The sequence below is a fragment of the Balaenoptera musculus genome, chromosome 15 (assembly GCF_009873245.2).
Source record: "Balaenoptera musculus isolate JJ_BM4_2016_0621 chromosome 15, mBalMus1.pri.v3, whole genome shotgun sequence".
NCBI classification, from domain to species: Eukaryota; Metazoa; Chordata; class Mammalia; order Artiodactyla; family Balaenopteridae; genus Balaenoptera; species Balaenoptera musculus.
In genome coordinates, this window is record NC_045799.1 from 36,109,799 (window position 1) to 36,134,726 (window position 24,928).

Sequence of the window (24,928 nt, forward strand, 5' to 3'; positions counted from 1 at the left end):
GGATCCTTTCTTCTACCATTGCAGCTGAGTGTTAGCCATGCAATATTTTTATTTCCACGAAGGGTATACCTGAGGAAGGTACCTTGAAAAATAATTGCTCTTTTATTCATTCAGGTTGTGGAAGATACTGAAAAGTATAAAGAAAAGCCATCACCCAGAATCCCACCACCCAGAGGCTAACTTTGGGAAGTTTTCATATTGTAACAACAGTTAACATAACAAAAAACTTTACTTGATTCTTCTTTGAAAGTCTATTGTATAAAGTAGGTCCATTGAGAGGGTGGACTCTCTGATATCCTTATAAAAGTGGTTATAAATGTGCACACAAATCTTCAGGTTCGCGTGCTGGATTTATAGTTTGTTATGTCCCCTCACTCCACTTCATTCTCCATGCTGCTGTCAGACTGCTTTTCCTAAAAGGCAAATTTCTGACTTTGTTCTGCCTATGCAGTAGGTCCACACTGCCTCTAGGACGGTGGGTCTCAAATAGGGGTGATTTTGCTTCTGGGGAACATCTGGCAATGTCTGGAGACATTACTGACTGTATTGGGGGTGTTAGGTGTTGCTATTATCTAGTGAGTAGAGGCCAGGGATGCTGCTAAACATCCCACAATCACAGGACAGGCCCCCACAATAAGGAATTATCCAGCCCAAAATGTCAGTAGTGTGGCCACTGGCTCTAGGGTAAGGCCAAAATAGTTGTGCCCTTTCTGACTTCACCACTGACCTCTGACCTTTTATCTCTTGTGCATTTTCCATATGCAGTACTAAATAGATTTATGCTTTCATATCGTCTCACCCTGTGACTCTTTCCCGCAGTCTGGAAAACCCTTTCCCCAGAGGTAATTTGTTCTTCGTGTATTTTAACACTATGCCTCTGCTCACTTCCATTCTTCTGACTACGCTGAGATGCAGTTACTTTTTGAAATCTGTTTTCCCTTCAAGCTGTGAATTCAAGGTGAGCTAGGACCAAACCACATGTCTAGTAAACATTTGGGTGAATGAATGAATGTTTGAATAAAACCAGTGAAAAAGAGGGTGGAGCTGCACATGTTGAGAACAGTACATGGCTCACCCTCAGCAAGTTTTCTTTGCCAGCAGGTGTGACTCCTTCCTGCAAAGGCACTGTGGTCACCAGTTCCCACTGCACATGATTTCAATGTCACTGCACTTCCCTGTGGGTCTTCCTCAGGCTTCTTTGCCCCATAAGCCCCATAACAGGCATCAGTATCTGATTTCAGGTGGCTTGAGGGAGTAGAGAGGTAACCTCAGGCATGTGAGGAGTGGGGAGATTAAGCTTTGTGCCCCAGATGCCCACCTGTAAGAACCAGGGCAGGGAAGGTTTTGGAGAAGTGAAGGATTGATTCAGGCCCCTGTCTTTTGCCTTAAGTTACATCAACATTAACTCAGCATGATGTAGACCAGTTGTTCTCAAACTTGTATGCCTGTCACTGTCACCTGTATAGCTTCAAAAAATGCTGTCGTTGGTTGTCCAGCCCCCCAGAGATGTTGATATAATTGGTTTTTGGTATATCCTGGGCTTCAGAATTTCTCAAAGTTTTCTAGGTAAATGTATTATCTTTGAGAATCACTGATGTAGACAATTAGGTAGATTATAGCTCTTCATGCTAATATTTCCAAAGTAATTTAAATTTTTCTTTTTGGTAATTTAATATTTCTTAACAATTTTATAATTTTTGTATAAATAATAAATTAGTATTTATAACTTTGTTTAAATTTATAATTGCTGTAAGATAATTTAATATCTTCCTTTTTAGTAATTGACATTGTGTAACTTCATTTTCTTCTTTCCTCTTCCCTCTTGAAACTCCTCCTTTCCTCCTTTACCTTGAAACTCAGTGAAATATCATAGAGAAGCAGCTGACCATTCTTTGTGTTGGCGGAAATTGGAAGGAAACCATTTTTTAGATAGTCTGCCCACAAAGATGCAAAATTAGAACTTCCCTTTTGGTTTGTATCCTCCCTCTTCTGTTTCCCATACCCACATACTCTGAATTCTTTGTGCCTAAGAGAAAAACTAGGAAGACCCCTCCATCGGCCTAATAGTCCTTCTAAGAGGCTTACTGTACTCTCAGGTTCTGCATTTTATTACAGGTGGTGCATTTGTTATGAATATGCTGGGTAAGAAAAAGAAGTGAAAGAGCCTTTTTTTTTTTTTTTCAAGTTGGGTTATTTTTTGTTACTGAGTTATTTGAGTTCCTTATATATTTTATTTTTAAAAATTTTATTTATTTCATTTATTTATTTTTGGCTGCATTGGGTCTTCGTTGCTGCTCCCGGGCTTTCTCTAATTGCGGTGAGCGGGGGCTACTCTTCGTTCTGGTGTGCAGGCTTCTCATTGCAGTGGCTTCTCTTGTTGTGGAGCACGGGCTCTAGGCACACGGGCTTCATTAGTTGTGGCACGTGGGCTCAGTAGTTGTGGCTCACTGGCTCTAGAGTGCAGGCTCAGTAGTTGCAGCGCACAGGCTTAGTTGCTCTGCGGCATGTGGGATCTTCCTGGACCAGGGCTCGAACCCGTGTCCCTGCATTGGCAGGTGGATTCTTAACCACTGCACCAGCAGGGAAGTCCTGAAAGAGCCTTTGAATGCTGTCTTATCATCTTCCTCCCTCCATGTCCTCCTCTGCTCCCTTCTACCCTGCTTCCAGGCATTTTGTTTGCTTGTCATATGTTTCCAGATATTAGTGAGACAAGGTCTTGATCGCCTGTCAGAACGGTGTTGCTCATGACCAGTGGTTGGACTGATTTTTGCCATTATCTTAAATATGAGAGCTAGAAACAACATTCATTCCATGGCACTGCATGCCCAGCACTGCATTTTTGTTTTTGTTTTTTCCCTTAATATTCAGTTTATGGAATTTGGGATCCAGTGGCTTCTGCCACTAAGTAGGTAAGCACTGCTCTAGGGTGGCCACTCTGGGCAGAGGCAATAGCTTTCAAGAGAAGAATAGAATCATTCTGAGCTGCAGAATTTTAGGTCACTATATTCTGTTTCATTTCAAGAGGGAACGTTAGAGTAGGAAGAGTTTGTTGAGATAGATAGTGTAACCCTATTATGCCTTTTTTTTTTTCCATTTAATAAAACTAAAGCCGAGGGCCCTTCTTTAATTCACCAGTTGATCACTGTTTATGGAAAGCCCCTAGGTCCCCCTCTTGGAGATGCTACTGGGTGTGGGGAATGAGGAAGTGAAATGATTTGCTCAGTGAGACAAAGTTTTGGCAGAATCACAACTACAAAGCAGGTCTCCATTTCTTGAGGTGCTTACTTTATAAAAAATTTCCAGTCTTGATTTTTTATAGGTTTTTCCTATAATGGAGTCAGACGGTGGTCAATAGATGTTTATACAAGATTTATAAGTTTAAGAATAATTGACTATACGTATGCTGTCAAAGCTAGGAAATTTGACTTAAATTAATATCTAATGGCCATTTGGTTGATAGGTTCAGTTCTTAATTTCTAAAAGTTATTTTCTTATGTATGTATAACTGAATAACTTTGCTGTACATCAGAAACACATTGTAAATCAGCGATACCTCAATAAAAAAGATTTAAAAAAAAAAGTTTTTTATGGTAATAAAAAAGTGCTTTTTGCTTTTTCTGAATTACCTAAGTTTAAGAAAACACACCAAAGAGCGGAATTTTGTGTCAGTCCACTGTTGGGCTGTATGATTTATATCCCTTTTACTGCTCAAAATTTTTAGCAAACTTTAAAGCTGGATGAGAAACTTAAAGGTCCTCTTATCTGAGTTCATTGGACAGATGAGGAAATCAAGGCCTGGGGAGGTTATTTGCTAAGGTTCACAGAGCAAGTTCAAGGCCAAGTCGGAGACTTAGAAGTCACATTGTTTGACTTCAAGTTCAGTACATTTTTCCTTGGGCGCAGAGTAACCACCGGCAGGGCCAGTACCACACATGCACACGTGCCCACACTCTCACACATTCTTCATAAGTCTGTTTTCAGAGGCATGGGTTGTGGATTGTCTTCTCCCAAAGCTGGCCCGAGATCAGGATTGGGGTGCAAATAGCTTACTTGTCAGACGGTCGCAGGAAGCCCCAGTAGGGGAGTGGGGATGTGAGATAAGGAAGGAAATGCAGCCAATATAGGGTGTGTGGACCCCAGGTTGATCTCACTGGGGGCAACGGAGTGCTGTCTGCAGAGCACTGTCTTTTGCAGGCGGTGTAGAATAGGCTTCACAGCAGTCTTCTGCAGGGGTGAGGAGCTGGGCTATTTGTTGGAGGTCTTACTTATAGGCACTTGATGAAAAGCCCACCATCAGAATCTCGGGTCCTAGAGTAAGGCCTCATGGGTGTGTGTGGGAGCTGAGTGCCGAGGGGCTGTGGAGGGGTCACTTCTGCAGGCTCACAGGGAAATGGAAATGGGTGTAAGTGGAGATTCCTACACACAGTGCAATTCCGACAAACGTCCCGTGTTGGCTCTTTTCTGTTCTTACCATCTGCACGCCTAGTGCCCTAGTAGGGGGTAGATGGGGCTGAGAAGTAGGTACTGCCTGTGATACCATCAGTATTGGATAGTCTCTGTTTGCCCCTCCAGATCCACACTCCACCGTCTGCATGTGCTCATGTCTGCAGATGGAGCGTTAGATGCTGTGTTGCTGGGCTTCCTTGCCCTCAGGCGTCTGGACGGATTCAGGCAGTGGGAGGCTATAACAGAAGATTGGATGGAGGAGGAACACGAGGTCAGCCTCTATTCCCCCAGGTTTCTTCTTGCCACTGGGCTGATGGTTGTCTCCGTCGCCCTCCCGGAAGCCACAGAGTCTGTCGGGCGACCCCTCCTGTGGCCACAGCACTTTCACCGGGTTCCCGTGGCTCTGTCCTCTGGCCCCTCTGGCCTAGGGCTCTTCAGATTCCCTGGTTGTCTTCCTCAAGCCCCGCCCACACCTGGTAAATAATCCCTTATTAAATGCCCTCAGCTGTCTCCTGTATGTGTTCCATCTGTTTCCTGCTGGGACCTTGGCTGAGACACCATTTTGAAGAGTTTGCTCTCCAGACAGAATTGGATGAGCTGAAACAGCTAGAGACGGTATGAAGATATAAGATAATGAAGTGTAAATTGTACTTGAGCCCTAAGGACACTCAGCATGTAGGATGCATTAACAAAAGAAGCGGTGCTTATTAAAGAAGACTTTTTGGAGGGCTGCCTTACGTTGTAATTGGTGAACTTTTTTTTTTTTTTTGGTCTCCTTTGTTTGAGTAGTGAGTTGAAAATCAGAAGCTCTGCCTTATTATGACCATGCATGCAGTTAATTATAATGTATCTGACTCTATAAGATGGAATAATAGGTAATTCATAGAAACAGAATGGTGAAGTGGATCTACCCATCTGGAAATTTCAGAGATTTCTCTCATGTATTTTTGTTGTTGTTGGAAGTCAGTTCTTTATATAAAGTCACTTGTGAAAACAAAACAGAATAAAAACAAACCAAAAAGAAGGGGCAGGGCAACTTAAAAAAAAAAAGAAAAAGGGAAAAGACAGGGACAAAGGACACAACGGGAGCCGACTCATTGCTCCTCCTCAGCGGCCTCCTTGGTCTCGTCCTCCGGCTCCTTGCCCTCCTTCACCTAAAGAGGCTTCTTAGCTTCTCAGCTACTTTCTCGGCACTCTCATTTTTGCCAGATCCTTTCTTTTCTCTCTCTTCAGTCTCTTTCCTGCATTCTTCAAACTTCGTTTTGAATTTCTGTGCATTCTCGGCGTTAATGGCCCCTGCTTGGGTCACTCGTCGGCGCAGCCGGCGTGGGTATTCCAGACCCAGGCGCTGTCTCTGCTCGCGTTCGGCTTCAGCTCGGCCATCGGCGTGATGTAGTGGTTGGCGCAGATCTTGAGGGTCTTGTCCCTGCGCCTGAGGAGGCGGATGGTCCCCTTCTCCTTGTGCTTCAGCAGCTTGACGTCCCCGGTGCCCCTCTCCTCCCACCCCGGGAGGTCGTTCTCCGAAGCTAACCGAAACAGCTTGGCCCGCATTTTTAAAAGTTCCTCTTCATCTTTTTCCAGCGTTTTAATTTCTCGCTCGGGGAGAGAAACTATTGACTCAAACTGGGGGTCACGGTTGGACTCGTCGGCATTCTCGGCGGAGGTGTGGGGGTCCTCGTGGGTGTCCTTGGGGGCCGCCATAGGCGCGGCGGCGGCGGCTACTCGGCCGGCTCGGTCGTCGCGGGCTCCGCGGCCTCTCGGCGGCTGCTCGCAGCTCCTTCCTCCGCGTCTGGAGACGGTGCCTCCCGCCCCCGCCCGCTCTTCCCTCCGCCCCGCGACCCCTCGTGTATTTTAATGTTAGATAAGTAAGTCATTTCCTCCTACTTCCTTCTATTTCTCATCCCTCTAATGAGTTATAATCCACTTTTTGGAAATTTTTTTTTAAAAGCTGGTGTGAAAGGCATTTCAAGCAGCGTAGAGTAAGGCACTATAGCAACAGAAAGCACTCATTCTGTACATGTTTACAGAGGGCCTCCTGTGATTCCGGCCCTTTGCTAAGCACCATGGAGTCAGTAATGAATAGTATTTGATCACTGCTTTCAAGGAAATCACAATGTAGTTGGGAAAATAGACGTTCAAACAAATAATTATGATAAATATTTTAAGTAGTATAGGCGTCTACAAAGTGTTATGTGTATCTCAGTGAGGGTGTAGTTAAGCTTGGGAGTGTCAGATAATGCTTCATAGAACCAGTGACATTGAGTTGGGTTTTGAAGCATGACAGTGAGATTCCCAGGGAGAGAAGGGGAGATGGTATGGAAGAAGGTGTGGAATTTCCTCATGGGCTGGAGAATCAATGAGGCATATGATGATTTGGCCAAAATGCTGGTAGCCTTTGGAGGAGTGCTTGGACTTGAGACCAAGGGATAGAATAGTAATCTAATCACTTAAAATAATATAGATGGCACATATACTCTAAACATATTAGGTATGAAGACAAAACAAAAACAATGTAGTTAAGAATCTTTGGGTGTTAGCATATTGCTAGACCTCATGGAGCACATGTTCTAAATACTGAGCAATGCATGTTTCTAATTCATGAGCGTTTCAAAGGAGGGAGATAGAGCCAGTGGTGTCTTCTATCAATACATACCTTTGCTCAGATTTGTGCGCCCTTACACCAAATTTACCATGACAGAATTACCTTGTATCACTTTAGAATTACCTAAAATATGGAAATATGGTGGATTACCTTTTCAATTACTAATGATTATTTTAGCATCCATATTTCACGATCACCCATTTAGTAGAACATATCTGACACCCCTGCCATAAGAGATACTTGAGCCTTATTCCTTCTAATTATTCTTGTTCCTAAACCTTTAGGATTAGTAATCTTGATATCCCAAGGCAGGGAATTGGTGAAGACTGTTTTATCAATCCCATAGTTGTAGACAGTGAACCAGTAACGAGTGCTGGTTACTTCATGGGACACTGATAAATAAGAATTCCTCTGCAGAGGCACGAACAAAACGGTGACTGTAATACGGGGGTATTATAGCTAAAGCCCTTATGAACAGAAAGCCCTTAAGCTGGTCATGTTAAAGGCCATTTAATGTCAAGAAGTTGAGGTTTGTGGATTACAGAGACAGGAACAGAGTCTGATCAAGTGTCATGGAACTAGAGTGGGAAAGCCCAGAATTAAGCTTGAACTCCCCTGTCATTCAGGGGCTGCATCTCTGCTTTATTCTTTCCTAATTTTATTTGCTACCTTGCTCTATTTCTGCTTTAGTTGTCTCTTGCTTTAACTACCTCAAAACTTATTGGCTTAAAACAACCACCACTGTTTAGTATCCCTCAGGAGGCTGACTGGGCTCAGCTGGGTGGTTCTTCTGCTTCACATGGTGTTGCTGGGGCTTTAGTTATCTGGGGGCTCAAATGAGTCAAATACTCACCCTGACACTCCCACATGGCAGGCAGTTGATGCTGGCTGTAGAATGGGAGTCCAGCTGGGATGCCAATGGAACACCTGAGTGCTCTTCCATGAGGCCCCTGTCCACGTGGCTTGGGCTTCTCTCAGCCTGGGGGCCGGATGACAAGAGGGAACATTACATACGTGCAAAAGCAGAAGTTACCGGAGCCCTGAAGGCCAGGACTCAGAAATCCTGGGTGACCATTCCCACTGTGTTCTGTTGGTCAAAGCAGTCACAAGGCTAGCTTCCCAGAAAGGGGAAATAGACTTGGGAAGAGTGATGAACAATTTACAAATACTTTTGTTTTTCTTTTGTATGGGACTCAATATGACCAACGTGTCCCTCAGGCCCTACTGCATGGAAGCTTTTTAGTTCAGTGTTCATCACCAACTGGCTATAGCCTCTGTGTCTGCAGAGCTCCCAGGTTCAAATGCTCCCAAGTTCAGATGCTTCCAAGAGACACTCATATTGGTTGCTGGCTGTCCGCTCATCGGTGGGTTGAGAGGGCCAACTCTTGTGCTACTGAGGATTTTCTTTGAAGGGCTGAGGTGGGATGGGTTATGTCACGGGAACTGCGGTCAGAGTAGGCAATGGCATATGAGAACATTAGGGGGATTTGAAGGAATTCTTAGGTCCTGCCCGTCCCTCCGAGGCTAGAGAGTTCTTTTCTTTCTATGTTCCACAAAGTTCTTCTTGACCTGCCTTCTGACTTCTTGAGTCATCCCCTCCCTGCTTTGTTTTATTTTTTAAGTTACTCCTGTGCACTGTTCTCCCTCCTGCCCTCTGTCCTTCCGTGGCCCTGGACAAGAAGCCTCTCTTCTCTCTCCCCATCTGTCATTTAACTTCTAACTTAGTCTTCAAATCTCAGCTCAAGTGTCACTTCCTCAGGGGAGTGTGGAACTCTTTGGATTAAGTCTCATGCCCTGTTCCATCTCAGTTTCCTTCATCACACTAATCAGAGTTTGTAATTGTGTGCCTGTGTGTCTGCTTGATCACCATCTGCCTCCCACTGTGGGCTTTAGAGGCAAAGGCACGTGTCTGTCCTCAGGGCATCAGTGACTGTGTGTGGCTCAGGTTAGGTGCTGGCAACTATTTGTTTGCATGAATTAAAAATTGGAGGTAGTTGCCCTGAAGAAGGAGTAAGTGGAGAGAATCTTTGTCTTGATGAGAGAAGTTAAGAGCAGCCTGTTTTGGGGACTACAAGGACAGCATTTCTCAGGGAGTGCCCCCCCGCCCCCCCCCCCATGGTGATTTAGGAGTCAGTGAAGTCCTATTGTTAAGACATATTGGTGGAGGCTGTGTGGTAGTTTCTGACATGTAGCAGGAATTCCTGCCTCGAAATTGATTCATAAGTGCCTGGTTAAAAGCCAACTTCTTTTTCTTTTTGCTTCTAGCACCATGTGGCCCCAGTTCTGTACTCAGAGATCTCAGTGATGGCCAAACTTTGTGGGGCCAGAGCTGTGCATTCCATTCCTGCTTACTCTCCCATTAGGCCAGTGTCTTGTTTGTAAGTCAAATATCAGTTAGATTACAATTTGGGATGTGATATGCGGGAGCATAATCTCGAGATAACCCCAGCCGTAACTTTTTGTCCAATTCTTCTGTTGCACACTATCTAAAAACAAAGTGAGTCAAAGAATAAAAATGGAAGAAGAGAAATAGAGTAAGAAATAACTCAGATTCTGTTTTATTCAAAGATTCTGTATCCTTTTGAATTCTAGAGGTTTTCAATTCCACACTTTCAGAGACTAAGATGGAGGGTAACATTGTTTCAGTTAATCTGTTTCACTGAAATAATTTAATTCAGTAAATACGTATTGAATTTTGTATCTCAGTGAAAGGTGTAAAGAAATACAAGTTGGTCCATGACCATGAAGTTTGTACCTACCCAGGAAATATGGCATGCACCTGTGCCATGAGGTCCTAATAATGAGAGATAAAGAGGGCCATAACAGGACCTGAATAGAGGCTGGAGTAGTTACGGGGTGTTTTTATAGGGAGAGCATAATTTGAGCTAGCCCCCATGGATGAGTTGATTTAGGAAAGTTTGCACAGAAGGGAGAGAGAGAAAGGGCTTTACAGGCTGAGAAAGCCCCATGTGTGAAAGTTAAAGTGACAGAAAGAGCAAGAAGGCTCTTTTCACACTCCAGAGGGAGTGAAGGCCTTGTAGGGTAAGGGTGAGAAGTTAGAGAATGGAGGGCTATGAAGAGACCCCTAGCCTTTGGGTGAGACCCTTGGAGGCCAGGTTGCAGGCGCTGAATGCTTGCAAGCAGGGGAAGTCGCATCATAAAACCTCTGCTTTCAGAATGTTATTTCGATCACAGTTAGCAAGGGGGTTTTGATGAGGGAGAGGTTGGAGCCAGTGAGACTGCCTGGAAGGTTGTAGTGGCTGACACCACAGTGGTGGCAGGAGAAACTGAGAGGGAGGGAGGTGAACAAAATAGGGTTCACCTCCTGCACTGTTGGTGGGAATGTAAATTGGTGCAGCCACTATGGAGAACAGTATGGAGGCTCCTTAAAAAACTAAAAATAGAACTACCATATGATCCAGCAATCCCACTCCTGGGCATATATCCAGAAAAGAAGAAAACTCTAATTCAAAAAGATACATGTACCCTAGTGTTCATAGCAGCACTATTCACAATAGCCAAGACATGGAAGCAACCTAAATGCCCATCAACGGATGAATGGATAAAGAAGATGTGGTACATATATATATATAGCGGAATATTACTCAGGCATAAAAAAGAATGAAATAATGTTGTTTGCACCAATATCGATGGACCTGGAGATTATCATACTAAGTGAAGTAAGTCAGAAAAAGAAAGACAAATATTGTATGATATCACTTATATGTGAAATCTACAAAAAATGATACAAATCAACTTATTTGCAAAACAGAAACAGATTCACAGACATAGGAAACAAACTTATGGTTACCAAAGGGGAAAAGGAGAGAGGGATAAATTAGGAGTTTGGGATTAGCAGATACTATATATACTATAGTATACTACTATATATAAAATAGATAACAAGGACCTACTGTAAAGCACAGGGAACTATATTCAACATCTTATAATAACCTACAATGGAAAAGAATCTGAAAAAGAATATATATATATATATATATATATACATATATATATATATATACACACACACATCTGTATACACACATATATATGTATGTGTAACTGAAGCACTTTGCAGTACACCTGAAACATTGTAAATCAACTATACTTCAATAAAATAAAAAACGGACAATACTGTACTCTTACCAAAAAAATAGGGTTCAGAGGAAGAACTGGTAGTTCCATGTCTGGATTCACAGTGGAGAAGACAAAGGAAGAAACAAAGGGATATGAAGCCTGGGTGAATGGAAACTTAGTTCCACGATCACCAGGACCAAGGTTGGGAATGGATGCCCAGGTGGAGTGGACCAGAGGAACGAGGTATCTTAAAGCAATGGTGGATAACTGGGGGTCAGTAGAAAGATAAAGGCTGGGGATATAAATTAACGCATCATCAGAACCTGGTGAACTAAATAAACCCAATGAACACAAATTTGGAGTTTTACTGGGCATTTAAGTAGGAAAATAAAGAACTTGTATAACCTTCAAATACAGACGTGTAGTCGATCAGTAAGTTATTTGTTGGTATAGAAAACATCCCCAGTTTACCAGTTTGCATCACCTTCCTCACTACCTCTGGTCCACTCACCACTGTCCTCTGCCCAAGTGCTGCAGTGACCATCTGGCTGGCCTTGCTTATGATGTCCTCAGCCGCCTGCAGTCTCAGCTCCACACAGCAGCCCAGGTGATCCTTTTCGTGTAAGTCAGATCCTGTGGCTCTGCTTCTGGTCTGCAGTGACTTCCTACCTCATTCAGAACATAAGCTGAAGCCCTTCAAAGGGCCTATGGGGCCTGGCCCAGCCCCTTCATCTGTCACTGCTTTCCCTCTCTCACTCTGTGCTGCCACCCTTGCCAACTGCTGCTCCTCACACACATAGGCACACTGCCCCCAGGACCTTTGCACGTTCTCCGTTTGCTTGGAACACTCTTCTTCCCAGTGTCTGTAGGACTTGTTCCCTCGCCTCCTCCAAATCTTTGCCAGTCGGGACTTTCTTTACCCTCCTGTTTAACATGGCCATCCCCCTGACTTTCACTCTGGGCTTGCTGCCCTACTTTACCCTTTTCCCTCCACAGCCTTTAGTGTCTTCTAATACCCAGACTATTTACTTATCTGTGTGCCAGTCTGCCTCTCCAGAAGGGAGGTTCCATGACAGCAGGGATTTCTGTCTGTATCACTCACTGTGGCAACCTCAGTGCCTGCACCGCACCAGGGACTCAGTGATCACTTGTTAGGTGAATGAACAAAATTCTGTTAGAAGCTTCTTTTTCGAGTGGCATTTTTGTGACATCTTTGAGATCAGCTGTCAATAATTTTTATCTTCATATCCAGGGATAGTCAGCACTCAGTAAATGTTGAATAAGTGAATAGAACCTAAAAAGTAAAAATGCTAACATGTTGCATTATCTAGTTCCAGAAATTTCCATTACTAAATGGAACCTTTAAATGGTGATGTGGGGAGGGGTGTGGAGGAATAGTTTCGCTTCATTTAGCTGAGCTTCCACTTGTGCTTCAGAATTAACATAGCAGTTTGGCAATTCTTTCATTATTACTAGGATTATTAATTGGATGCTATTTTAAAATTTGGCCCCTAAACTCTCAGCTGATGTTTTAGGAGATTATACTATACAGGGTGCAGAAATTGCTGGGGCTGACTGCAACTGTTCATGGCCAAGTAAGGAACAGCATAGGCAAGAAGCATAGGGTGGATTCAGTTGTGCCTCTGGGAGACCTAGTGACGATGGTTCGTGGTCTTTGGGAAACAGCTGCCTGGGCTTCCTTCCGCAAAAGGGATCTTGATTTTGTTACCTGGTGGGTGCTTTTTATAAATAAAGAAAATAAACAACCTTGAGAGACTGAAGGGGGTTAAAGAGAGAAAGGGAAGAACAATGTGCAGAACTTGTTCTTTATTTGGGAGCATTTACTTGAGAGGTCCCTCTGAAGTTTGCTTTTGTTTTATTTGGTATCACTTTCATCTCTTCCCAGGGGATGCATATGTCTTTGCAAGGAATGCAGGCAGAAAAATAGGCTGTAGGAGGCCCGAATGAATTCTTGAAAGTTTAACAAGCTTCTGAAGGACAGAGCCGCTCCAAGAAGCTGGGCTGTTACTGCATCTTGAAGGTTGAGATTTGGGAGAACCAGTGATGGTGTCCCCTGCTGCCAACATTCATGTGGTTTGTTGATGATATGACTAAAGGGCCAGGTTCTTATTTATATTTTTAGGTGGGGCTTTTTAAGGGAGTTCAGACAGTAGGGAAATATAACACACAGTGACCTGGAGAACAGCAGCAGCAGATTATGCCTTTGCTTAACTCGAGGGTTAAAACAATCCGTAGAAAATTGTTTGGGGTTTTTCTGGCTGGTGAAAACACTGTACAGCCCTTGTTTTCAAATGCACTGTCTATAAAGGGTCAAAAGAAAGTTCAAATAAAATTAAAGCCTAGAGAACGAGGCTGTACACACACATAGCCCAAAGTTCGTCCATGTGACATTCCCTAAGGCTATTGCCTGGCGTCATTTGGCAGGATGTTTAAGTCAATGGCAGAGCTATTTTCCTATCTCTGCCTAAAAGTGCCAGAGATATACTGGGTGTTTGGTCTGGGGTCAAAAGGCATGCGAGAAGAAAGAAACATCAGAGACAAACCTTTTTTGGTTTTAAATTGTCTTATCTGTGTTTGAACTCATTTCTGTCCTAATTGAAAAGGACAACTCATGCGGTAACCAAGAGAGTGAACTTTGGTGTCCAAGGTGAAAGTGAATGAGAAACAAAAATATTTCTCTGGTGAGTTTTGTGATGAGAAGCAGGAAATCTGACCCCATGAAGCTCTAAAGTCCTTCCTACATCTTTCTTTTTTCCATCGAAGAGGTCACATTCATTACATAGCACAGTTCTTGGAGTCCTTCGCTTTCAACAAATGAGTAAAATGTTTATATCCAAAAAATAAAAGGTGTATTTTCAGCAGAGTTTCTTTGATTAGGAAAAGAAAGACACTACTGTGTCCTACCATTTTTTTCCTGATTGTCTGTTGTATTTTTGACAAGTGCCCTCACTTCAAAAAGTCTGTGTTTTAATTCTAAATTCATAATATCTCTCTTATCCAACTGATAAGATTATCAACGTTCTTTTTTTCTTTTTCCTCTGCTGTTACTTAGTGTTTGTAATTATCTTTCCTTGATGTTGGACAGGGGAGGGGATAAGGAGAGAATATACAGCAAAAATCAGTCATATTTTATTCAGTGGCCCATCCTGTTTGTTGATTTCTCCATCCCTCCATCCATCCACCCATCCATCTATCCATCCATCCATACATACATACATCTGTCCATCTATCCATCCATCCATACATCCACCCATCCATCCATACATCCACCCATCCATCCATATATCCATCCATCCATCCATTCATCTATCCATCCATTCCATCTGTCCACACACGAACCCATCTTATATTCGTTGATCACATACTATGAACCAGGCAAGCTAGGATCTCTCCCATGAAGGAGAGTAGACCAAATGATAGGCATTTATAGTAGAAAAATGTTAAAATCAGGCAAATTCAATCATGGGACGATGTTATCACCTGTTTTTAGGGGTTTCAGGGAAAGTTTCAGGGAAGAAGTACTGTCTCAACTGATATAGGAAGGATGAATTGAAGTTTGGCTGGATGAACACTGTGTCTTTGGTCTTGGGTATGGTTAAGAGGTGAAGAAGAGTTTCCAGAAGAAGAGTTGTGTTTCTGAAGTCCTTGCAAATTCAGAACTTCCCTAATTGAAGAATAATTCTGACAAAAGATGGTGGACATTTCCTTTTATCAGCTAATATGGCGCCACCCTGTGGCCACTCCGTAAACAGAGTTTAGCGTTCCCTCGGCTGGGCCAGCTTCGAAACTACAATTCTTGAAGAATTTTAACATTTTGGGCGGGTTTAACATTCAAATTAATGTGAGACCATATTAATGTTTTTAATATCATATTATTTCAAAGCTGCATAATTCACGTTCACATCAAATAGGACCAAATTCTGGAGAGTTTAGCTCATGGCCATTTGATGGAATTGAAAGTAGTTCAGCATGGGTAGCATATAGACCAGAGAGTAGTAATAGGTTAGGAAGGAGATGGAGAGAAGGAAGAATAGCGGGAGAGGAGATGGATAATCAAAGGCCCTGATCATCAAAGGCTGTGAACCACAAGAAGATTGCAGTGGGTTGCCTGTCAAGAATGTTAAGGAGGGAATGGCAAGGTCAGCCTTAGGCTTTTCTTCAAGTTTTAATAGAGAAAGTTGGAATTAGACTGAGGCTATGTATGGGTTTTGGATATTTGCAGAATATTCCCCTTTATTTCTAATTAGACTTCGGTTGTAAACAATATAAGCTTTCATAGTTTCAAAATACTTTTAAGTTTTTTGTTTTGTTTATTTGTTTGTTTTTGAAGGGTCCACTAAGTACCTTGGAAGAGACAATAAAATACATGGCTTAACCCCAAAAAGATTGGGTAGAGGCTAAACCCAGACTTGGGATCTAAGGTTGGGGGAGACTTTGATTAGCGAATCATACTTGGGGGTCCCTGGTAAAATAGGTTAAGGAAAACATGAGTTAGACAAGGTTAAATTTCTTTTCTGTGGGACTTCTTAGAGCCTTGAAAGCATTCATGTCTGTTGTGAACCTCTATGATTAAGGCATGCAGCGTGTGCCACACTTGTTTCACCACTAAGGAAGCTTCACTCTGGAAATAGACATTATAGTCTGGCTGAGAGCTTGTTATCTATTGCCACAGTAATGCTGCATAACAAGCAACTATAACATCTCAGTGGAATACAATAATAAAAATGTATTTAGCTTGCAAGTTTGGGGGGTTCAGCTGATCTTGATCTGGACTTGGCTGATTCCAGCTAATCTCACTCACGTGTCTCTCTCTGGTCAGGTGTGGATTGGGCAGGCAGCTCTTCTGATCTGGGCTGGGTTTGCTCACATGTCCGGGAGTTCAGCTGGCTGTTGGATGATCTAGGATAGCTTTAGCTAGGAAGACTGGGGTCACTTGTCTCTGCTATATATGGCTTTCATTCTGAGGCACGCTAGACCTAGCATGTTCTCCTGGCCATGACAGAGGAGCAAGAATGAGAGTGGAGCCACCAGTGCATGTATTTTTCAGCATTTGCTTGTATCGTGTTAATATCTCATTGGTCAAGGGAGTCACAGGCCAGTCAGAGTAGGAGGACACTGCAAGGTTACATAACAGAATGTAGATACAGGGAAGGAGAAGACTCAGGCTCTGTTTGCAGTCAGAACCCTGGAACCCAACTTGAGAATTGCCTGTTGAGATCACAGTCAACTGAGAGTGAGGAATGAAGTCAGACTTTTCAGTATGCCATGGCCACAGACTGTACTTTTAGTTCTGATAAGCAATCTCACAGATAGATGTCTGGGCCAGGTCAAGTGAGAGAGAGTTCATCTGGTTCCCCACAGGACTTCTATTATCTTTCTGTGGAATCATTTCAAGGCTGAAAGGATTGTGGTCATCAGCTAGTTCTAGTTGCATTATGTTGGCAGTGAATAAACAGAGGCCCAGAGAGGTTAACTGGCCAGCCTAAAAACACTCAGCTAGCTAGAAGCCAGGCTGAGCCTGGAACCCAGATGTTCTCTCAATCTCATTGGGTTTTAATAACCTCAAAGAAACTGTGTTTGGGGTGAAGGGGAGGCGGTGGAAGGGACTGAAATTGTGTTTGCAATCATTGTATATGAACAAATCACATTCCTTCTGGAGAGACTATAATAAAAGTAATTTTTAAAGTAGATGATAGATGTTTTTGGAAGGACAAAATAGATAGTTAAAAATTGAGTTGCTGAATACTGTGACTGGAGTTTTTTTTTTTTCAGAGGAAAAGTGGGGTGTGGTTTGAAGTGGGAAGGGCCCTCGGTTGGGTAAGTCATTTCACTTACTACAGCGTTTGTTTCCCCATCTGTGAACATTAGAAAAAGAAAGCAAAATGAGGACTGCTTCACAAATTGGCACGTGGTCTTTGCACAGGGGCCATGCTAACCTTTGTATTGTTCTCGTTTTAGTATCTGTGCTGCTGAAGCAAGCACTGACGGGAAATCCTTGGTGATATGTTTTTGTTTTCGGGGTTTTCTCTCCTCCGCTCCCTCCACACTCCCAAGGATTTCTGCTGCAGAGGACTTCCGAGAAGAGAGGAAAGAATTTGTGTTCTAGCTCCTCCTTTGTCAAACAGCAGATAGAATCATGAAGGCAGATCTAGCCTTCCAGAATAGGAGCTACATTAACACCTAATTTAGCCGACAGGGGTGGGGAACAATTTATTCTATATAAATCAAATTTTGCTCATGAAATTTTACCCAGTTAAGCATTATCAAATAAACTAGATATTTTTATGATGGAAATACTTCCACAAATATTACGTATATTCCCCTGATTTACTAAACAGAAAACAACGGAAACTTCGCACCCATTTAGACATCAGTTATTGAACTGTGTGGTAATACAGCAACGTGCCTTGTAAAGAGCCATGTAGTGAAAGGCATTTTCTATCGTTATTATTTGCGTTTGCTTAAGGACTGCTGGAGTATCTTGGACTACTTGCCATCAAACTGAGTTTTGACAGACATACTTTTTAAATTCTTTTTTTTTTTTTTTTTTTTGGCGATGCCAGGAGGCTTGCAGGATCTTAGTTCCCCCACCAGGGATCGATGGAACCCAGGCCCCCTGCAGTGGGAGCGTGGAGTCCTAACTACTGGACCGCTAGGGAAGTCCGACTTTTTAAATTTTTGTATTTTATTTTCAGAGTGTTTCTCCATACTTCCTTATTGTCAGTTGATTAGCTGCATTTTGGGGCTGCTCAGATAGATTTGTTCTCAGATCCATTCTTGACTGTTTCCTGTTCCTCTCCGTGTTGCAAGGAACCACATTTCCCAGGGTCTCTTGCCCTCTGGTGTCCAAGGGGAGACGTAAGGGTATCTCTTCGGGCCCCTTTCTGCTTTCTTTGGTATCTCTAGGAACAGCTGTGTCTCTTCCATAGCTTCTGCTCCCACCAAACTTCTTCTTTTTCCACAGCAGCCTATCCTGTTCTAGTCTCGCTGGTTGTCCCCAGTCTCTGGGCTCTGATAACACCTCTTCCTTCCATCATCCCTCCTGCCTAGGCAAGCTAGCAGTTCTCCATGGGTGCTGATTTCTGGGCTGCCTCCCTGTTCCCTCTGTGGCCTCTCAGCCATTCCATCACTCTGTAACCATGCTCTTGGCTTGAAAGGTCTGGAGTAGTTTCTGTTTTCTGATTGTCTTTGACCGATAACAGAGGTTGCCTTCTCTTGCAGCTCTTTCTCTCATTCTAATTTGCTTCTTGCCATCTACTCTGAGGACACCAGCCAGCCAGCTTAACCAGTTTACTTTATTGGACATAAATATGCAAACCTGACTGAGCACTAGAGCAGAATAATCTAGAGCCTGGACTCCGGCAGCACAATGTTTGGGTTCCAATCCCAGCCAGACCACTCATTGGCTGTGTGACTGGGCAACTTTCTTAACCTTTCTGAGACTCACTCTTTTCATCTGAAAGATGAAAGTAATTGCAGTACCTATGCTGTCTCTTGAAGGCAACACCTATGGAGGGGAAAGGAAGGATGTGGGATTGGGCAGGGGGAGAAGCTGGGCTGCGATGCAGTCTTAACAGCAGCCTCAGTCAACACCGCAGGGAGCTCTAAAGCGGGTCGGGCCTTTATTCACTGATGTTGACTACTGGAGGCCGCTGACAGGGGATGGTGCTTGACCTTGGGCGGAGCAGCTTTCTTCAGTTGAGGGCAGTTTTTTACATTATGCCACAGCTCTCGGAGTAGCAGGGGAATCAGTTCTTCAGTCCCCAGAGGGGTCTGGTCATTGCATCACCGTGTCCATCACACGTTTCCACGTGTGCAGTTGTGAAAGATAAATGGCTAATCCATGAGAAGTGTGTTGCTTGGTGCCTAGTACTTGGTGAAGGCTCAACAATAGTAGGTATCATTATTGATGGATTAAATATAGAAGTCCAATAAGTGGTAGGTATTTGGAGAGTTTTTCCTGACTTCCTGTCCATGACCCCATCCTAGAGAGTCCAGGAAAAGCTGCATAAGTGGTCTGTGGGTAACTAAGGTGCTGTGGCTTCTACACATACACTATTAAACACATTTATATTTTTATACTAATGTTAATGTGGTATCTTTAAATATGGCTTACCCATAGGTTCTTTTTTTTTTAAATAAATTTATTTATTTATTTACTTTTGGCTGCATTGGGTCTTCGTTGCTGCGTGTGGGCTTTTCTCTAGTTGCAGAGAGTGTGGGCTACTCTTTGTTGCGGTGCGCAGGCTTCTCATTGCGGTGGCTTCTCTTGTCGTGGAGCACAGGCTCTAGGTGTGCGGGCTTCAGTAGTTGTGGCTCACAGGCTCTAGAGCGCAGGCTCAGTAGTTGTGGCGCACGGGCCCAGTTGCTCCGCGGCATGTGGGATCTTCCTGGACCAGGGCTCGAACCCATGTACCCTGCATTGGCAGGCGGGTTCTTAACCACTGCACCACCAGGGAAGTGCCCCATAGGTTCTTATATCTTTATTTTCCGAGGTATTCAGGTATTTAGCATCAAATTCGATAGGCATTAATACGGCCCTTGCTTTTTGAACACTTATGATGTAGCCATGGGGCTAAGCATGCATTATCTCATCAGTTCTCAGGACAACTCTCTGGGTGCTGAGATTCCCGCTTAACGGTGAGGACCCGAGGTCAAGGAGGTTAAATGATCCGCCCGAGGTCACCCATTCAAGGAGTGGCAGCTAAGTTCCCCCACCAGGGCTGCAGCCCCAGACTCACATGCGCCTACGCTTTCAACTACACATTTTCACAATTTAAACAGCAGTAGGGGAAACCTTCTCCTCTGAAAATAACTCTAGCACAGTGTAGGTGTTGTTTTGGTAGAAACATTTCAGCTGCTGCCATAAAACTCGTCTCCCAAATGGCTCTGTGAGAGCAAAGCTGGGCAGACTCTGCTTGTGTTTAAGAAGCGAGCCTTATGGCTCAGCCACAACACAAATGATTTGTTTTCCTGGCCCTGTTGGCGAAGTGAGTGATTAATTCTGGATTTCCCTGAGGAAAAGCTTGTTTGTAACAAATAAATTTCTTTGTAATTGGATGTTTAAAGAGGAGCCACGTGGGAAAGTCATGATGGGAAGCCAGGTACGTTTTCATTCACTGAGTGATGCAGTGAGCAGGGCAGGGACGGGGAGGGGGGTAAATGCATGGGTAGAATTCACTAGGTAGTTTTACTTCCTAATATCTGGCTCTCTGCTTTTCATCAAGAAATGATTATTATAATCATCTAAAGCCCCACAAGCAAGGTGGGTGTTTAGGAAAGTGGGTGTTCATCATTGTTGTTGGAGAACAGCAAGTTAGGTCACATTTCTTTACATCTGAATAGAAGTAATGCCTCTTTTTCTGTAGAAAAAAATACTTTTTCAAAATTGGGTGTATGGTACTAATGAGAAGTCTAGGGAGCTGTAAGGTCAGGGATTTCTAAAAGTGTGTTCTGAGGATCTCTATTTCTTGGATATATCAGTTAGGATGGTTTGGACCATCTATAGCAAAAATGTAAAGTGACTGTGACATAAAATATAACATAACGGTGAAAATTCATGCAAAAAAATTCAGAGTTAGGCCCTCCGTGATTTCACAGTATTGTCAAGAGTCCAGGCTCCTATCTTTCTGTCCCATCCTCCTAATCCTGTGGCTTCCATTTTCAAGGTCACTCGGAGGCCAGTTTAGTTTTGGCCACCATGTCTGCAGTCCAGATGGGCGACAGAAGGGAGACCTCTTTGTGGAGGCAGCTCCCTCAGTTTCTGCAGCCTTCCTGGAAATTCCATAGAACACTTCCATTTATATTTCATTGGCCAGTATGTGGTCACATGATCAGACCTAGCTGCAAGAGAGCCAGGAAATGTAGTGTTTAGTTGAGCACACTTGAAGCTGTCTTACTGATGATGAAGAGAATGGATATTGAGTAATGACAAGCAATTTGTGCTACATTTTGGACTGCAGTACAAATGCCTTCACCAAAAATTTAGACATGTCGGAGTTAACATTAAAAGGTGACTTTTGTTGATGTGTGTCATCCGCATAATCCTCAGCGTCTTTAGTGGGCTGATGTGCATCAGAACATACAGAACTCCGAAATGTGCTTGACTCTGGCCCCCTTTTCTGGAGGAAATAGTATTTGAGAAGCACACTTTCTTCATGTCATTCAATAAATACTGATCAACTATTGTGTGCCATGCACTGTGCCAGCCCTTACCAGTGTCTGGGACCTACATTTCCCAAATTTATTTGATCACCACCTCCTCTACTCCCCGCCACCCCACCCCCGCAATGTAAAGCTTATTAATACCTCAAGGAGGAACTAGTTTGCTAAATATTTACCCGGAGGTGCTCATTGTAGGGGAAACCTTCGTGCCCAGCACAGGGATTGAAAGAGACACATGTCTGTATCAGTTACCTATTGCTGGGTAAAACCCACCTCAAAGTTCAGTACCTTAAAATGATACACTTTTATTATTGCTCACAAATTCATGGGTTGGCTGGGTGGTTCTTGTGGCCTTGGCTGGGGTCACTGGGAGCACATCTGTGATCACTTGTTTGGGTGCAGCTGGGGACTGGCTGGTCTCAGAGGACATCGGTTGGGACCCTGGGATTTCCTCCACGTGGTCTCTTCATCTGCAGCTGGCTGTCCCAAATTTCTCATGGTGGTCAATGGTCCAAGAGAAAGAGTAGAACTGCATGAAGCCCCTTGAGGCCAAGGTTCTGATTAACACAGCCTGACTTCTGCCAAAACAAATCACAGGATTGGCCCAGATTAAGTTGGGGATATAGGCTCCATCTTTTGTTGAAAGGAGCCGTAAGGTCATATTGCAAAGGGTGTGGAGAGCTAAAGAAGGAGAGAAATGGAGCCATTTCAACAATCAATCTGCTAGTGTCCCAGGGAGGAGAAGTTTGAGCCTGTAGGATACCTGATCCTTTCTGTACTTTTCTCCTTTGCTCTTTTCACCCTAACACACCCAGTCAAAATGGATATTAAATCAGTTGTCTTTGCCTGCCTCACTGTGTTGAAGTCCCAAAGCTCAGTCACCAGCTGGTGGGTAAGACTTTGGAGTAGGTGGGCTCTGCCATGGGTCCTTTTGTTCTTAATCTTCAGTTTGTTTCAGGTGTTGCAGAGGGGCAGATCTGATGCTACTTTCTTGACGATACATTCTGTAATGTTGGGCATGTTACAACCGTCTGAAACGTGCAGGTCACTCATCCATTAAAAGGGTGCATGGTGATCCCTCTCTCAGTGTATTCAAAAATTATCTGAAAGTCGCATACGACCATTGCTCTAATACCTAACGCTGACGTGGGTACTAACCTGTGCTGGGTGTATTTCTCCACAAACCTGTGATATACGTGCTCTGATGATCCCATTATAGTTAATGCTACTGAGGCATGAAAAGGTTAAGTAACAAACCAAGGTGATGCGACCCGAGGTTTGCACCCAGGCACCAGGCGGCTGGTCCTATCTCACAGTCAGGCTGAAAAATTGCCTCTGAAGTGTGAGTCACTTAAAAATGAGAGAAATAATAAAGGTCTAATTTTGACAGAATTGAGAGAGGATGGGAACATGACTTAGGTTTTTTAAAATTAAGTTTGGACTCTTAGTACAGAGCCTGCCCTGACAATTTACATACCTATTTCTTGCAGGTACATTTGACATTCAAAAGCAATCAGATTTGTATTCTCTGTTCTTTGAGGGATTACTGGGTTCTGTGCATCTTGAAGGTTACATTTGCAATCAGCATTAAATTCATTGTTAAGCATTTTCCTTCACCTTAGTTACAGGGTCCTTTCTTTTTCTTTTCGTTTTTCTTCTTTTTTTAAGACTAGTTGGGGTTCTAGTGTAGATGATAAGTTGTGGAGAGATAGGTGGGGACAACTCACTCAAGTTCATTGTTCAAGAAAGCCGTATTAGCTGCAGAGAATGAACTCAGAGCTCGGCTGAACCGTGTGGGTTGTTCTAAATCTAGTGTCACAGAGCAGTGTGCTCTGTTCTTCCCCATTTTAGTCCAATATGGCCCCTTGAACTGGATGGAGTGGGTGAAGAAGCACAGGACGTTTAATTGAGAGTGATTCTCCCACTATATTTATGATTCACTCGAGGGAGTCCGCTAAACTACATGAACAAAAGGGAGGAATTCCCTGGAAGCCAAGGGTCAGAGAAAATCATATGAAGAAAAAGATAAGTGATGTCCATTGCTTTCTATTTGTCTTATTCCGTTCAGGCTGCTATACAACATACCACGAACATGGTGGTTTATAAACAACAGACGTTTATTTCTCACAGTTCTGGAGGCTGGAAGTCTGAGATCAGGGTGCCAGCAGGGTCCAGTGAGGGTCCTCTCCTTGGTGCAGACATTCCTTGATCCTCACATGATAGAAAGGGCTCAGGAGCTCTCTGGAACCTCTTTTATAAGAGCAGTAATCCTATCCTCCACCCTCAGGACCTAAGACACCTACCAAACGCCCTACCTCTATACCGACATCTTTGGTATTTCATGAATATTGGAGGGACACAAACATTCAGATCATAGCAATATTCAAGCAGATTTTTAAAAAGTCATTGCATGTAGAGTGGTTATAATTTAAACAAAAAGTCATTTATTGGAGCAATATTTATGAAAAGAGAGCAGTTCTTGGGATGCTGCATAATGATGCAGAATGTTAAAATGTTGGTTGGAGGACCCACGTGCCTGGTTGTAATTACATTTTGGTTGGTGTCATATGGATAAGGAATGGCAGCCTCTTTTTTAACTCTTAGTATATTGAAATATTGGCATCTTTAAGTAGAGAGGAAAGGAAACTATAATGGAATTCAAGACATTGCACTTGATTTTCTGGCTTCCAGGGGATCACATGGGTTTAAAACACTCCTTAATTGGCTGCATTTTTAATTATAGGAAAACAGAAGGAGCTTTTCCTTTCACCTATACAAGATCCCATGAAGAAATCTCTACCTTATCTTGTAATTCACAGGCCAGAGGATCAAGTTTGAATAGATCATTATTTACCCAGATGTGTTTATAAAATACTAGTAATTTCACTAGTAATAACTAATTTATATGGAATTCTTGCTATATGCCGTGTACCATTTTAGCGTTTTACTTGTAATAACCCCTTTATCCTCACAATAACCCTTTGAAATAGATACCATCATTACCACTATTTTACAAATGAGGAAACCAAGGCACAGAGATCTTAAGTAACTTGCCTAAAGTTACACAGCAAGGGAGTTGCAAAGCTAAGATTCAAACCCAAGCCGTTTTAATCGGTACCCTACAGCATTCCGCAAGTATCAGTCATTCACATACCACCTTCATGCTTTTTGCCATGATTGTATTCTCCTTCTATTATTATTTCATGTTTTCCACTTTTATTTAACTGCAAATATAACTGTATTTAAAAAGGAAATCTTCAATCATTACCTTAAATGGAAAACTATCCTGTGCCACAAATAGTAGAGATAGCCAATAAAAATTAAAAAATGAAAACCAAATAGTGTCATTCAGTCCTAAGTAGATGCCAATGCCTGCTGAAACCCAAGGCAGAGACCTGCCTTCACTGTACTGAGAGAGAGAAAGAGGAGAGAGAAAAGCAAAGGTTAGAGTGAGTTTGAAGACAAAGTTGAGGCTGTCTCTCTCTTTTTTTTTAATATATACTTATTTATTTTTGGCTGCGTTGGGTCTTCGTTGCTGCACGTGGGCTTTCTCTAGTTGCGTGAGTGGGGGCTATTCTTCTTTGCGGTGCGCAGGCTTCTCATTGCGGTGGCTTC

The 24,928-nt window shown here is 43.2% G+C and overlaps 1 protein-coding gene, 1 non-coding gene and 1 pseudogene across 2 annotated transcripts in view; 1 reads left to right on the forward strand and 2 right to left on the reverse strand.

Annotated features, from left to right (window-relative positions):
• The window catches only part of PLCB4 (phospholipase C beta 4), a 415,887-nt gene that overhangs the window by 68,935 nt on the left and 322,024 nt on the right, over window positions 1–24,928 (forward strand).
• Window positions 5,541–6,213, reverse strand: LOC118881430 (annotated as a pseudogene).
• Window positions 17,028–17,131, reverse strand: LOC118882157. Its single transcript, XR_005016706.1, has one exon. It is a non-coding gene; the product is annotated as a U6 spliceosomal RNA (small nuclear RNA).